The 16,120-nt window shown below is 43.9% G+C and overlaps 1 long non-coding RNA gene across 1 annotated transcript in view; it reads right to left on the minus strand.

Moving 5' to 3' along the window:
• The window catches only part of LOC308352005, a 151,338-nt gene that overhangs the window by 49,865 nt on the left and 85,353 nt on the right, over positions 1 to 16,120 (minus strand). The window lies entirely within an intron of this gene.

The following is a 16,120-nucleotide window of genomic DNA, read 5'->3' on the forward strand; positions in this document are numbered from 1 at the left end:
GCCTTTTCTCAATAATTCTATTCTAATAGATACAGAACAGACATGAGAATCTGGTCTAAGGGGGAGGAAAAAAAAAAAAAAAGAAGAGGAAGCTACTGATCTAATCAACATATCACCATCTTCATAGAATTCTCGGTCAAATGCCTTAGTAAAATTAAGACAAAACATGTCAACGACATACCCTTTATATGCGGACTCCTTCAAAACAGGAAATAAAGTCAGTGTAGTATTTGTCCTTTTGTGAAGTGCTAGACCTACTAATACCGCATGATTTTCTAAAGGTTGAGAAATCATCTCTTTGACTCTATGTTTCACTGGGGAACGGAAAGTCAAAGCATCTGGTGAAGCTTCTGGATTCTCTTGCTTTATTTAAAATTTGGACAAAGGTGGTTTTCCTTCTCTATTGGACCCCTTTCAAATCTGCTGTGATTCTTCAAAGGTAGTCAACACTGGGGCCTTTCGAATTTCTCTGCCATCCTCTAGCAAACTAGAGGCCGAGAGCCACTAATTTCCACCAGGAGTCACTGGATGTCTCCCCCACTGAGCTACACTTCCCAGGGGACCACTGCAGCTCTGTCCTCCTTACAGGGTCAAAGTCGTTCCTCTTGCTGACAAACATGGGCAGTAAGACAGCGGTGATATACCATCACAGACTTTCAGGTGCAACTACCCTGCACCGGCGTTTTCAGAGAAGGGAAACACATTTAGCAAAGACACGCAAGCTCAAAGGGTCACGGGCCATGGGAGAACCCAACCCAGCAAACACGTTTCCAGGGTTCAGTAAGCAAACATCTCTCTCTGTTCACCTACAGAGTCTCCCACTCACGGGCTGCAGGCACTTGGTTAAAACCAACCCCCAACCATAGGTCCTTACATGTAAACGTGGGAAGGACAGCACCCAGAATTGTTATGTAAAGTTAATAATAAATTATTTAGTAATAAATAAACATTAGTTAATAATAAAAATACTTAATGGTCTTCTAGGATAGCATCTGGCTCCATGTAAACACACAATCATGCCAGCAGTAGCTAAAAACAGGTTTTGGGCCTGTTTTGGAGGAAAGACGGTGTTTTAAAATAAACCTATGGAAACAATTTAGAATAAAAAGAAAAGTCTCTAGGTGGGTGAACTGACCTAGGGGCCTCTGAATTTTAAAGGGGGAAACCAAAGGAATTCAAGCACTAAAATCCCCCAAAGCGATGGGGAGGAAGGCCGGGGGCTTGTGGGACTGAAAAAGTGAGTTATTCAACCCACAGAACTGATTCTCACCAAACTGGGAGGGTAAAGGGTTAGGGTCCCATGAAGAGCAAACCCCTGACCCATCTACACATCTGCTGAAGGTAAGACTTCAGATAAAGATGTGGGCACAGTTCTTGTAGAGACTGTAGTAAACACAAGGTTTGGGGTGTTCTGCAAAGACCCCTTTAGTGGGCTGGCCGGGGTGAAGCAGAGCTACTAGCGAGCCCCCCTTCTGAGTGATGTCCGGGGTCCCTGGCAGGTGCACAAATGGTGGCAACCAGGAACAGATGAGGACCAGAAGTCTCGCTCTCCTTCTGGGAAGTAAGGGATCCCAACAGCAGCTGAGACTAGGCTTCCCACACACCCCAAGAAGTGGGAACCTTCACCAAACATAATTCCATCTAGAAAAATGACTTCCTTAGATCAGGCTAGTAAGAGCGGAGCTAGGACACAAACCAAAGCTCATCTGACTCCAAAGCCCTCACTCCTGTTACCCACACTGCCTTTGTTCAAAGCAGGAGTTCTGCTAGCAGTGTCTTCTAAGGTGAATGTTAGTACATGATTTTCCAATAAAAAGTATTTTTTAACTGGAAAATAATTTTTTTGGTAGGACTATTTGGATGGACTAGATCTATGAGGTTGCACTGCTTCCCTCTGTAAAGAGGAAGGTCAGAAGAAAGAACGTCCTGTGAAAACTGCTCAAAAAGATGCTTTAACATCTCCAAAGAGATGTTTAAGCCCAGTGTAAGAAACAGAGTTCTAGAGAAATGAAGGCACCAGAGGAAGGGACCACAGCCATACCTCTAGGTTCCCTGGTTCAGAGGAAGTCTTGGGAGTGTTGGTAAATAACACTTTGATTCCATTTCTACCAGCTAGTACGTGACAAAAGCTGGCAAACCAGACTGTTTGGCCCTCTATCTCCGTTGGCGTTGAAGAAGAATCTGATACAAGCTTAAGTCTTGTTGATAGCCAGATATGAGAGTTTTGATAAGAAATCCCTGAGGGACTCATCAATTCAACTTAAAGGAAAGAATTTTCTGCTTTCCAGTTACAGCCATTAACTAAGGCCAGATTTATATAATGACTTAATGCCACATGCCACAGGAAATAAAACTGAGCCTTAAACAACCTGGGGGTTAACCACCTCCCCCACCTCAAACAGTTGAAAATCCATATAGAACAGTATATAACTTCTGACTCCCAAAACTTAACTACTACAATAGCCTACTGGCAACCACAAGCCTGATAAAATAAACACGTATCAATTAACACATATTTTGTAGTTTGTATATATTACATACTATATTCTTACCATAAAACTAGGTACAGAAAAGAAAATGTTATTAGGAAAGTCATAAAGGAGAGTGGGCACCTGGCTGGCTTAGTCGGAAGAGCGTGAGACTCCTGATCTTGGGATGGGAGTTCAAGCCCCAGGTTACTTAAAAATAAAATCTTTTTTTTTTTTTAAACAGAAAGAAAATCATAAGAATGAGGAAATATATTTGTATGACTGTACTCTATTTGTTGGAGAAAAAAAAAATCCACCATAAGTGGACCTGCAAAGTTCAAACCCATGTTGTTCCAGGGCCAAGGCTAGTTTTAAATTTTTTAGGTGAGTTTTTTTTTTTTTTTAAGAATTTGTATTTATTTATTTGACAGAGAGGGAGAGAGCGCACAAGCAGGTGGAGTAGCAGCAGGTAGCGGGAGAGGGAGAAGCAGACATCCCGCTGAGCAAGGAGACAGATGTGGGTCTTGATCCCAGGACCCTGCGATTGTGATCTGAGCCGAAGGCAGAGGCTTAACCAACTGGGCCACCCAGGAGCCCCTGTAGTTTTCAATTAATACCTGTTTCCCAGCTGCGAAAAACATGACTTGAGCCTGTGAGAAAAGATGCTAAAAGGACTTCTGTTTGTCCTGCCAGAGGTCAATGTCACACACCAGTATATGTGGGAATGAAGTGGGTTTACCTTGGAGGCTTGGCCAGGAGAGGAACCTCAGAAGGGTTGGGTCCACGAACGCCTTGTGGGCAGACCCGTACTCTCGAATCACTTGGAAGCTCATCAGATGTGAACACCCAGAGCTACCAAATCAGAATCTGTATTTTATTACGCTCCCCAAGACTCGCATGCACATGGGAGCTTGAGAAGTACTACACAAAAGTACCTCACTTTCAGAAATGCTGTCATTTGGTACCATCAGCTTTCTGTTCTGGAACTGTCACCAGATCTTTCTCATCATCTGCCAGGTCTTTCTCATAAATTAAAATGTTCCTCAGGGGGTACCTGGTGGCACAGTTGGCTGAGCGTCCGATTCTTGGTTTCAGCTTAGGTTGTGATCTCAGGGTCATGAAGTCAAAACCGCATCAGCCCCCATGCTCAGTGCGGGGTTTGCTTGAGATTCTCTCCGCCTCTGCCCCTCCCACTCATGTGCTCTCTCTCTAAACTAAATAAAGACATCTTTCTAAAAAATTATTTTAGGGGCGCCTGGATGGCTCAGTGGGTTAAAGCCTCTGCTTTCAGCTCAGGTCATGATCCCAGGCTGGGATCGAGCCCCATGTCGGGCTCTCTACTCATCGGGGAGCCTGCTTCCTCCTCTCTCTCAGCCTGCCTCTCTGCCTACTTGTGCTCTCCGTCTGTCAAATAAATAAATAAGAATATTTTTTAAAAATTATTTTTAAAATGTTCCTCAGATGTTCCAAAGGAAGAGAATGGCTATTACTCTCCTTGAAAAAATGGCCTGACATTCATCAATCTTTCAGACGGACTCCAGACGAGCTATGTCACATCATTTTCCTTGATATATTTTAATACCATAAATGCTTTGTTTTTAATTTTTGATCTGATTGTCCTGAAATGTCAGCAACTCTTAGAACTTAAAAAAAAAAATTAAAAAACTTGTAAACTTAAAAAAAAATTTAAGAATTCCTCTTTCCCTCTTACCACCCTTTCTACTTCTGTTACTAAGTAATGGTATATTATAATGAATTCTTAAAATATATTAATGGGGAGTTTTAGATGAAAACAATTTGCAAAAGAGAAACATTTATAACAAAATCTCATCCTCTACTGAACTTCCTCAGCCTCTTCCAATTAATCTGTTTCTTAGTTTAGATTTCTAAATCTGAGCTTCCTCAGAGCGAAGGGCAAACTTCATTCTCACTGATGTCACATACCCAGAGTGCCTATAAATAAAGGGGAAGGACACTTATGGTTCACCATTTAGGCAAAACTTTTAAACATAGAGACAATTTGTAAAAAATAATCATATCCAAACAAAAGACAGGGGGGAACACAGAATTACAGAATTCTGTACTTCCAAATTTAAAACAAATTTTAAGTTATGTTTGGGTGTGTGTATGGATGGGGGAGACCACAGAAAAACAGCTGAATCATCAAAATAAATAAATACATTAATAAGTAAATAAGCAAAGATTACAAAGGGGATCATCTACATGCAAATTAACCTTAAAAAGAGATGAGTTGTGAACTATCCTGCATTGAAAACTTAGATCACTCCTTTCATAAAAAATCTTAAATGAGCTACTCCCCTATGCTAGTGTAGCATGTTATCTCAGCCCCCCCACCCAATGAACCATGACTTCTGGAATTCACATCCTGCGTGGCGCTCTCCCACACCAACTCTGGGCTGGACTAAAGGGATGTCAGCAAGCACGAGGCAAGCAGAAACTTGACAAGTATTTGCACAGCAGGGCTTGTCCTCTCAAATAACTACTGAATGCAGCTATCATATATAGAAGACCAAGCAAGCTGCGTAGAAAAAGAGATCAAAACCTCCCAAATGACCAGATGAAGCTGATGCACATGAGTGAAGCTGTCTTGGACACTCTAGCCCCAGCCATCATCTTGCCACAACTACTGTAGGTCATCAGAGAGACCGCAGAAGAACCCCCCCACTCAGGCCCAGCCAACTCACGGAGGCAGGAGCCGATAAAACAATTGTGTTAATCCAGTAAGTTTGGGGATGGTTTATTATATAGTAACAGATAACTCAAAGAACTAGGAACTACATCTGGTTTAGAATACAGGAGTCTCATGAAAGAAACCTAGGGTGATTTTTTTCCCCGTTTCTTTTTTTTTTCTTTTTTTTTCTTTTCTTTTCTTTTTTTCTTTTTTCTTTTTTTTCCCCCCCTGTTTCTGACTGACAAAAGATAAGCTTGTACTTAAGAGAGTATTTTGTAAGTTCAAATGGGGTAAGTGGCTGAAGGTGTCTCCTTCAAAGGATTAGATAAAAGAAGATTCATCTTTTCTCTATAAATATAGACGTGGAGCTGAAATACAGGGAATGCAAAAGCAACCAGAAGAATATTTTGGAGCTCAAAGACCCTAAAGTCAGTTTTAAATATCCAAAGCACTGGTAGAAGTTGGAAGACAGCATCATCAGGGGGAGAAGAAGCCTAGAGCTGAAGCAGAGATTGGACAAGTGCTTAAATCTGGGAAATTGTACTCATGTTTCCATTCTAGATCTTCTGCAACTAGAAGAAGAAAGCAGAGATGGGGAGGAGGGAAGGAGGGAGATACTACAAAAAATTCCATGTGTTTATCAAGGAATTCCAAAAGAGTCAAAATACAAACTCAGTGATCTAAGCAGAGAGTGATTATAAGCTATTTAGAACAATGATGTTTTTCACATTGCTAAAGCACTCTGTATCTATTATCTTTCACCGAATTCACAATAACTTCCAAGGCAGAGATTCTTAATTTGGGGGAAGGGGGTTCAAAGACTCCTCTGAGGATCCAATAAAATGGATAAGGGCCCCAGACATGTGTAACTATGGATGTGGTTTTAAGGAAGACCATCGATGGATTCCAGGTTACAAATCTATGTTCTCTAATGAAATAGGTATCATTAGCCTCATTTCACTGATGAGTGAACACAAGTGTTCAGAAACCGTTACCTGAGATCATACGGCAGGTGACTGACAGGACCAGCAACAGAACCCCAGAGCTTCTACCACTAGGCTCTTGTTTCTGACTTCGTTTGACAACCAAAACAGGATTGCTGAGCCTGAGGAAAAAGAAGTTCCTCCCAATTTCCAATTTAAACAGTACACGAAATGGCGAGGCAACTGGAGGTGGGGGAAAGAAGGTGAAGAGCCAGGAAAGACCAGCCCTTTCCCGGCTACAGGATCAGGAATGGGGTCAGTGGAACCGCATTCCCATAAGACACACCAGGCACCCCCCCCCCATACCAAAGAAGTGCCTGTCCTCAAAAGCAGTTTCTGCTACGCACATTTCTACACAGCAGTGTGTCACTGGTTTTCTAGCTCTAGGGCACGTGGGTTTAGATCCTCTCCTGTGTCCCCACTGGCTGAGCGAGACCCTCTCCAGCTCCTGTGGGCTCTCCTCAGGGCAGCAGGGCCCACCTGGTGCCGAGGGAAGCAGAGGGTGAGAACACCACGCAACCGTGCTCAGACCATTCCCAAAAGCTTTCCGAGGAGACCGCAGTCCCAGCACCCTGGTGCGAGGACTCTAATACCCTGTTTCTAACATACTACTATTATTGGCTCTCCTCACTGTTTAGAGTTTTAACCTCTGAGGGAGGGGTGTATAAACCTGATTCCGTTACTTAATGGACTCAGCAGTCTGGGCGGTAGGGCTCGGTGCCCTGCCCAGGAGCACTAATGTCAACTTTGGAGACTGGAGACTGCACGTTGAGATCCACGCTTGAATCTGGGTGATCCAATACCCAATAAGTTTAACACACGTCATTTCTTTCTTGGATGATCTACAATTACAGGCTTCTTTTACCCCTGCCTACTTCAAAGCATTTAGAAAAAGCTGTACACAGAAAGGACTAGGGTCTACTCTGTATTGTGTGTGATTATGTCACCATTAAGCTAAAAAGCCTCTTGCTGACGCATCTTTAGAGACAGTCATCAACTTGATTTTCCCCTTCTCCGTACCCACGAGAAATGCACCCAATACAGTGCTATCACCTGCCAAACCCAGAGTACTGGTGATGTTGAACCACTTCCAACAGGCCTTGTGGCAACCACCATACTCGGACCAAAAACAGCAGGCCATCCAAACACACGTGTGGGCAGCTCCAGCAGCTTTCGGAGAAAACTACTGGCAGATCAGTAGGTATTCGCCTCCAATCTCAGTCTTTCACTGCAAAGTTCTACCGCACAATTATTTTTTTTAAAGATAAATCTCTTAAAAGTATTTATCTGCCTCTCTAGCCTCCAGTAGCAACTGATTTGAGCCCAACCCACACAAGTGCCACCTTTTATATTAAAACTCTCCATAAACCAGTTTCGTTCTTTCTCTGGGAGAAAGACAGGCACTCCTAAGGCGCTGTTCCCCACCGTGTAACCCTGTACGGCTTTATTTCTTCTTTATGCAACATGAGCCTCAGACCTGTGTGGTGCTGCCTTCGAATGCCTCGCAACTCGCACATGCACATGCCCATGCACCGTGTGTGTGTTTGTGTGCGTGTGTGTGCATGTGCGAGAGAGAGAGAGACGTTGAGATCACTGAGCATCCACTGTGCCCCACGCACTGTGTTTTCCCTACTCCGCTGCTTTTTATTTCTACAACATCTTGATCAAGTAGTTGTTCTGCAGATTAGGAAACTGAAAGGCAGAGAGGCTTAGGCTTGGCCAAAATTGCAGAGCTGGTCAACAGCAGAGCGGAGTTTCAAACCTGGGTCTGACTGATTCTAGGGCCCAAGGCACTGAAGAAGTTAATACGCGATGCACGTTCAATAAAGGATTTAGCGGGCAGTGCCTCTGTCCAGGGCTTTGTGCGGAGAACTACTGGGAACCGGGAATGCTTTTAAGTTCAACGGTAAAGAACAGCACTATGAAGTAGTAAGTGACAAGGCCAAACCGGGGTTTGCACAAATGCGAAGGATGGTCAGGGGACCACAAGGTCACGTGTTCTGGCGGCAGGTGGGCGAGTGGAGAGGGCTGGGAGGAGAATTAACGATGATGGCAAAGAAGAGGGTGCTGTGTTGCAACCTGGATTTACGCAAGCATTGGACGAGTGAGTGGTAATGGGACGTGAACGATGGAACTGGCCTCACTCTACCATTCTTCCTAAGGCGGGAGAGTAGACCAACATGAGACTGTATGTATCCTCTGCAGCACCATTTCACACACCTACTCTTGGCGCAGTATCCACTCTGGAAAGATTTGGTAAATACTGGTGGCAGAAAGGACAGCGAAAGGGGGAAAGGAAGAGGGGGTTCATTTGTAGCCTTCCTTGGAATGTTTAATTAGCTCGCTCACGGGTTCCGCACGCAGTCTGGTTTTCCAATGCATTATTAATAAGCCCTACCCTGGTCATTCACAGCCTCTCATTAGGTTGTCCGCGCTCTGCACCCAAGCACGCCCCAACGTGTGCTCTATCTTTGTGTCCGCAGCCCCAGCTGCTGTCACAGAAGCAGTCTTACTCCCCAAACTAAGTACAAAGGTATTGTAATCTATTTACCTATACATTTAGGGCTTCTGTTTAGAAAAAGCTTTGTTTAAAAACAGGTAAAATTGGGGCGCCTGGGTGGCTCAGTGGGTTAAAGCCTCTGCCTTCTGCTCAGGTCATGATCTCAGGGTCCTGGGATCGAGCCCCTCGTTGGGCTCTCTGCTCAGCAGGGAGCATGCTTCCTCCTCTCTCTCTGCCTGCCTCTCTGCCTGCTTGTGATCTCTGTCTGTCAAATAAATAAATAAAATATTAAAAAAAAAAAACAGGTAAAATTAACAAAAGGAAGCCCACATACCTAAAAGGGAAAAGGGGAGCCATCCACATGCAAAACAATGTGATAGACATATAAAGGCAAACTGTTACAGTAAAATGTCAGATTCGCTTCAAAAGGGAAACGAGGGCTCCTTGAATAAATAAACCCGTGGTTAGCAGAGAAAATCAGCCAGCTGTATTATGCCCGAAGCAATGAAAACCTGTTTCCTCCTTTCCTTCTTGTCCTTTTGAAAAGACAGTATGTCACAGTCAGACTTTTTTTTTTTTTTAACGCCATTCATTCTTGTGACAAATGTTTGCTAAGGTGGGGGGGGGTTGGGGGAAGGAGGAGGAAGGAGGACAGGAATAAAAAGGCGAAGAAAGCAGAAGAGAGGAAACCGCAAGACGCCATCTGCTGACAAAAGGGAGGAAAGAAAGAGGAGGAGAAATCTGAGAGCCCTGCTTCCAGACCAGCGCGTCTCGGAAACGCACCACCATCAACTTGCGATTCATCTTTGCAAAAACAGAAAAATTTCACTGGGAAAACAAGTGAAATAAAGTTTTTTCACTTTTGTATATTTCATGTCCTGGGAAGTATTATTACTACTGAATGATAAAGACCACCACCGCTCCCCAAGTGCAGAGAGAATCACACCCAAACTATTACAAGCATCTGAGTAGTATCAATGGAACCGAAACATCCCAGTGATATTTCAGTTCACCAGGCAGAACGAGCTGAGGGATGATTTCTTTGGCTAGAAGAAGTCACCGAAGTTTAAAAAACAAACGCGGGACAGGAGAAGACTATAGGCTACTAAAGGAGTATCATTATTTATAAATAGGATGTTGGACATTCCTCACCACTGATTACAAATTGGCCAAGCAATCTGTCAGTCCCTCATTCTATGCTACAAAAAGGCAATAAAAGCTTATGAAAAGAAAAAGCCCTCCATGACCGAATGAAATCAAACTAAATGATAAACCGCAGGACTTCAGAGAAAGGCAGGAAAAGGGAAAAGGGGTTTCTCTGCATGCACATCTTTAAGAAGTTGTAACACACTGTGGTTTTTTTCTCTTTTTTCCCATCAATCCAACCATACCACACACACACACACTCACTCACACACACACTCACACGCATACACATGCACACACAGCTGTTTCCATTTCTAACACATCTATCTTTTCACTTGAGTTAAGACCTCTCTGCTTTGCAGGCAGCTTCTAATAACCCCGTTTTCTGTATGCGGCACTTCTCAACATTTAAGAACCATCTGTGTACGCAGCACCTGAGGGCCTATGCGGTGGGGGACAGGGAGTACTAGTGGACATCGCCATGGTTTTAGAGCTCAGTGTGTTGTATGGAAGTTCTCTTTCCACACCACTTGGGGCTCGTAAATTCATGCACTAGTATCGGCATTTAACCTACACTTAACCCACGGCACAATGTTTTCATTGATTTGTCTACAGACTATTTGAGTGTTTTGTATTAAACAGATTTTAAGAAAGGTTGATATCTTGTTACCGAATTATGTTTTGTTTTTTTATTGTGGTCTTAGACTCTTGGTAAGCAATAGCTCAAGAAAAGTGGACAGAAAGGCATATTATAGAGAACATATAATGCCTTTTCAGGTCATGTTGTGGTAACTATGCTACTCCTTCAAGCAATTATGTCAATTTCTAACTGGACTTAATGTTGTGTTACCACAAATGAATGTCAGCTTGAGGAATGAAAGTCAGTTACATTTTTCCTGTTGCAATTAATTGAATTATTGACAAGTTTTAAGAATTTGTTCTACAAAGGTTTTTTCAGAACAAAGAATCCATATAAAGCTAGGGCTTTGTAAGTTTTTTTTTAATTGCAAAGTTGTTTGTTTTTTCACTTAAAAGACTTATAAAACATCTTGGAGGGAAAAAAGAAATGTGGATAGATGCTAATACATTTTCACAGAAGAAAAATGCACCCGGGGCTTGGTGATCGATGCAGTTAAAGTGCCCGAATCCACTAACAGGCTCTCATGGAGAACCGCAAAGGGTTAGGGGCACGGAACCAGCTACGTTAGTTTCCAGAAAAAATCCCTCATTAAGAGAGCACACATGCTATAGCGCTGAGAGGCCTGGAACGGTGGTCAGAAAAGCATGGCTCTCGTTCCCAGTCCTACCCCTAGCAACTTGGAACCTTCATTCCAGCCTCACTGGCTAAGAAAACACACACACACAAAACACCTATCCACTAACTGAGCTTCCAGACAGAGCTGTTATAACTTAAGACTGCCACATCATGCTTTAATAAGAAAAAACGGGCTCTGCTCAGACGGCTATCCTGAATTTAGTGCTTATCCAGCCCATGGGTATCTTCATACACTTATCTCTACACCAAGAGAAGTTAAAGGGTGGGGTCTTCCTGAACTTGTCTCTCTATGCACATGTCCCACCGTCTCTCTAGGGTATATTCCTGGAAGGACAAAGGCTAGATGTGGGGGGTCTGCTCACATTAAGCCCATCTATACATCCTCAGTCCTAAGTTACTCACACAGAATGGCTTCTTACAATGGAATCTACTCTTAATTCCAATTCTCACTGGTTTCTGACCCGCATGGAGTTTTGCCCTTCATAATTTACACTCAACCCAGCTTTTACCAAATGGCTTTGCCTCCCCTCACCCCTGGACCCCTCCTGCTTAGGGATCAATCCACCCAACCTCAGGACTGACTGAGGACCATGCAGGCTGTGCATGGTATGTGAACAGCATTCCCACAGATACCCACAACTCCCAATTTCAAAGGCCACCACTTGATATTTCAAAAATCGACAAGTATTTATTGAGTCTTTGCTCTGTGCACTGCACAGAGACCCAGCATGTATGTGCAGAGTTTGACTTCCCTACACAGATTCAGTGAGTGCTACACATCAAAGGCTTCAGTTAACAGATTTCAATGAACCAGCTGCCATGGGAAGCCCCCATCTGAGGTCTGGGGACATTTCCAGGTAAGGGGATAAAGGAAAGAGGTGAGCACGGGACAGGTAGGCAATATTCCAGCCCCTACCGTCCACCCTATTTCAATGCATATGTTGGATCTGGGGAGGTGAAGACATTCTCTGCATGAGATGAGGATCCTGAACCTTGTTCCAACAAGTACCATCCTGCCTCCTCCTCGTGCTGAGGGGTCACGATGGACAGGCAGCTGCCCAGTATGCCTGTTACGTCATGCCCCGGCAAATCACTTGCTCTCTAAGAGAGCAGATTCTGAATTGAGATTCAGAATCTTCTGTCTCTGAATCTCAATTGCCTTACCTGCCGGACTTGTTATGGAGATTAAATGAGAATGTGTAGGACATACATATGCAGTGGGGTTTTCTACTTTGTTCCCCAAATGGGGCTAGAGGGCAATACCAGGAACACAGGCCAACGTCACCATATGGCAGATGTCCACTCAATACAAGAACGAACCTAACTGCTCTAATAATTAGAGCAATCCTAAGACAGAGGAGCAGTTACGTACCAAAGTTCAAGCAGAGGCTGTAAGGCCTGCTCAGTCAAAATTATCCGGAGGAGCCTGGGTGGCTCAGTTGGTTAAGCATCGGCGTTTGGTCCAGGTCATGATCTAGGGGTCCTGGGATCGAGCTCTGCGCTGGGCTCCCTGCTCAGTCGGGGTCTGCTTCTCCCTCTCTGTCTGCCCCTCCTTTTCTCCTCCCCAGTGCACACACTCTCCCCCAAAAAACTAAAAATCTCTAAGGGGAAAAAAAAAAATCAAAATGATCCTTCATTAACCTTCTCCCTTCTGAAGAAGAATTACTCTAGTTGGACTAGGAGAAAACACTGCAGCTTTATTATTTGTCTCTGAATTTTAAGACTGTAGACAGTATTTCATAAAAACATAAGATGAATACAAAAAATTGATGCCACAAAAATTGATGACAGATGAAATCATGACACTTAAACCAAAAAAGAACCTCTCCTAAGAGATGAATCCAGTTGCAAGAGCCTACTAATTTCACCACGGAAGAAAGAAAAATCTAAATTAAAGCGAAATAGTAATTTGGACCCTAATGACGTCAACGCTCTTGACCTTGCAAAAAGCAATTTCAGAAATCCTTCTTTCCAAACCCTTCACTTCATGAAAACCAGACAAGTGGCATCTCTGGCAGGTAATGAGCACTGCCTGGTGGGCTCAAGGCAGATGCCAATCTACAAAGTATGGTGACAGCTACAATACGGTCTGTTCAGTTGTTAACCTGGTCACTGCTTAGGAGCGCTCCACCCCCGAGCACTGCCAGAAGTAACACAATTTCTGCATTCTCTTCCACAGAGAGCTTATTTTAAGTCATTCTTAGCCACAAAAATTTAAAAAAAATTTTTTTTGGATTTTGGGGTTTCCCCTGTGGCCCTTTTTATGCAGCAGCATCTACGCCTCCCTGGGCACTCCCTCTTCTCTCATTTTGTACCAATCCCAAACACTGGCAGGAAATCAAACATCAGTTCTTTTGCTCTTATCCATCCCAAGCGGGAGGAAGCACTAGAAAACAAACTACTGAAAGTAAGGAACTAACTCAAGTAATTTCCTCTAGGAACCGAGGAATGGCATATGGAGAGACCTCGGCCCCTCACTTACTAGCTGTGTGGACTCTAGCAAACGACTCCGCTTTTCTGGTCTTAGTTTCCTCAACCAGCACGTGAAGAGGCACAATTTAGATAACCTAAACGGCCATTCAAGCAGGAAAGTTTTGCTGCTCTGAACTATACACAGAGATGCATTCAATTTGGAGAATACAGCCCGGCAAATAAGGACAAACAGGATGCAGGGGCGACTGGGTGGCTCAGTGGGTTAAGCCTCTGCCTTCGGCTCAGGTCACGATCTCAGGGTCCTGGGATCAAGCCCCGCATGGAGCTCTCTGCTCAGCGGGAAGCCTGCTTCCCCCTCTCTCTCTGCCTGCCTCTCTGCCTACTTGTGATCTCTCTACCAAATAAATAAATAAATAATCTTAAAAAGAAGAAGAAAAACAAACATGATGCAAAGAAAAGTCCCATGCTGTTAGACACAAATCTTACATCTTTTCAGGAATCCAACCTATTCACATGGCAACTTCCAATGCCATTATTAACGGCTTACTGAAAGAATCATGAAGTAGTTTCCGTAAGAGGTCAAATTTGAAAAAAAATACAATTTCTATTTTCAAGTATGTTTCAGAAACTGGGTTAAATGAAGTGCAATAGATTTCTTACTTTAGGCTTTTTTTTTTTAGGATTTTGTTTATTTGAGATAGCACATGCACGCACACATGAGCTGGGAGAGGGAGAAGGAGAAGCAGGCTCCCCGCTGAGCAGAGAGCAGGACCTGGGCTCAAACCCAGGACCCCGACATCATGACCTGAGCCAAAGGCAGACACTTAACCCAATGAGCCACCCAGGTGCCCCTCACCTTAGACTTTTAAAATGCCAAATGTGCAGTGTGTATTTCCAAGACAGGTATTAGAACAAAGCATTTTCCCAAACCTGTTTGCCACAGAATTCTTTTTTATACAGCAAACCCTGCAGATCCAGTGTTCTCAGGAACACACTCAAGAGACTGCTGTTCTAACCAATTAAGTGTCCACTGTGAGATTATAAAAATGAATGGACTTGAAGCATCGCCTAGGGCACCACCAGGAGCCCTGGCAGCAGGTCAAGAGCCCCTGCTCGATTACGGGTCTGCTGCCAACTAGTTGTTTGCACTGGCCCTAGTTCACCAGCCTCCCCAGACCTGCTGCGTCCCACCTGTGCTCCGGGCATCAGCTGCCAGTCTGCCCACTCCACCCCAGCCCCAAGCAGCATGGCACATGGCCACCTCATGTCTCTGTTCTCCTGTCTACATTTTGTAGAAATGCTGGCTGCCAAGGCTGCCCCATGTGACAATCGAAATAACTCATACCCTTCACCCCACTGTCATCCTAATTTCTACATCATCACACAACAGATATGGGAAGGGAGGGACGTTCTGGAGTTGTGGCACAGTAAGGAGAATTCTAAAAGAATCCTAAATTTTCTTGAAATATCCTCCCGTGTACATATAACTAAACAAAATCAACTACACGGTCTCTCTTCGAACTATCCTCTTTTCACAGAAATGTCCTAATTAGAAGATGACAATTAAGCAAACACTGGAAACTAGAGGAACAACACAGCTTTCTTTGAAACTTGAAGAAAAAAAAAAAGTTTTCCTGATAAGTATTATTGACTGAAAAACAGTTAACATGTTTGCCACTTTCAAAAAGCCACAAATGAATTTCTCTGAAAAACCCAACGTCTTTTTAAAAAATATCCACAAAACTGGGGCTCTGCCAAAGCATGAATGTTACAAAACCATGTGCCACATGGCCTTTATGTTTAACATTAATTACTAAAGCAAGGATTAAGCTCCCGGTGATCTGAAGTCAGAAAGATCCGACATGGATTCAAATGCTGGCTCTGGTACTTGGGGAAGTTCCTTCATTTTTATTCAACCTCATAACCCATTAAATAGGAACCTGAAGACCTAGTTCACAGGAGGGTTAAGAGTTTAAATAGAATAGAATTTGCCTAGCGCATTAGGGACCTACAATTGCTAGATTTAGGTTTGGCTGGGAGTGTCTGCACGCCCAAAGTATCTGTGGTTTAAACAAGAGAAGTTTCTTTCTTCCTCAGGTAAGAGTCCAGAAGTTGAGTATGGCACTCTACCCATACTGTTGCTCTACCACGAGGGAGGTCAACGTCACGGTTCACCATGGTGGCAGCCACATTCCAGGCAGCAGAATGGGAAAGGCATAAATAGAGAGAGGGCAGGGGGGACACATACTGTCCCTTGAGGAAGGTTCTGGAAACAACCGTGAAATGATGTACCTCCCATTAACCAGAATTTAGTCACATGGCCACAAAGCTACCAGTTGTGAAGTAGGGCTGCAATGACTCTAAAAGTTGGGTGTTACGGACACTGAGAGGACAACCCACAGGTTTGGCCACAAGACACAACAGCAGCAGCAACGGCTCACTTCTGGTCTCAAATGGACCTTGTTGTTCTGCGGGAGTGACACTCAGCCCGCACACACGCGTACAGCCACACCAGGAAGTGAGGCTGGCATTTATGCTCAGTGCGTGAATTCCTACACTGGGCTGGTTGTTAAATATTATGAAAATTATCCTTGGGGCGCCTGGGTGGCTCAGTGGGTTAAA

The sequence above is a fragment of the Martes martes genome (assembly GCF_963455335.1).
Source record: "Martes martes genome assembly, chromosome: 11".
In the NCBI taxonomy this organism is placed as follows: domain Eukaryota; kingdom Metazoa; phylum Chordata; class Mammalia; order Carnivora; family Mustelidae; genus Martes; species Martes martes.